Here is an 805-nt window from a genome sequence, read left to right on the forward strand (position 1 = left end):
CTCTTCAGGATTACGTCACTGTTTTCGTCGTGACCTCACTTTTCTTCTTTTCCTCCATTGACAGTTAATCCGAAGTAAAATGTACATACTCGGTCGGAAGTAGAAAGAACAATTTATTATTCATGTGTAATATGGATATTGAGTAACGTTTTTGCATGCAGTGTAGATTAATCTACAAGTACCCCAATGCCACTCTATAATCCTCTCTCTGAATTACTTTTTTCCTCTTCAAAGAAAAAGCATGAATATTCTTTTGTCTTCACATACAGACCATCAAACAATACAACACATTATAGGAAGGAACAAATGTAATTGTTATTTTGCCTGTAACAGGGAAGAACATCTGTTTCTGCTGACTGCTTTTACATAGATACAGTAAACTACTGAAGAAGTAGCTAAGCTACTACTGCTAAAGAGGATTATAGGGTGGCATGTAGCAGTAGGTTAATCTAACATGATTGCCGGCACATAAATATGGACAGGACACTAAAGTTGTGATTCCTATAGTAATTATAACATATAAGAAAAAAAGACTCAATAAATTATATATTTTGTAGTAATCTGTTCTGACATACACAACTTATATTTATTTATTTATTGTTCAGGAAATGTGATTAAAACCTTTGGTACTGGGACATTTTAAGACCATTTTGCCCGGCTTTTTTCCACCTGAGAAAATGCATGCTGTGGGAGCATGCTGTCCCAAAGTGATGCTGAAAAACTAGTCCATGCATTTGTTACTTCCAGACTGGACTATTGTAATTCATTATTAATAGTTTGTCCCAATAACTCATTAAAAAGCCTC

The sequence above is a fragment of the Anabas testudineus genome, chromosome 7 (assembly GCF_900324465.2).
Source record: "Anabas testudineus chromosome 7, fAnaTes1.2, whole genome shotgun sequence".
Classification (NCBI taxonomy): Eukaryota; Metazoa; Chordata; class Actinopteri; order Anabantiformes; family Anabantidae; genus Anabas; species Anabas testudineus.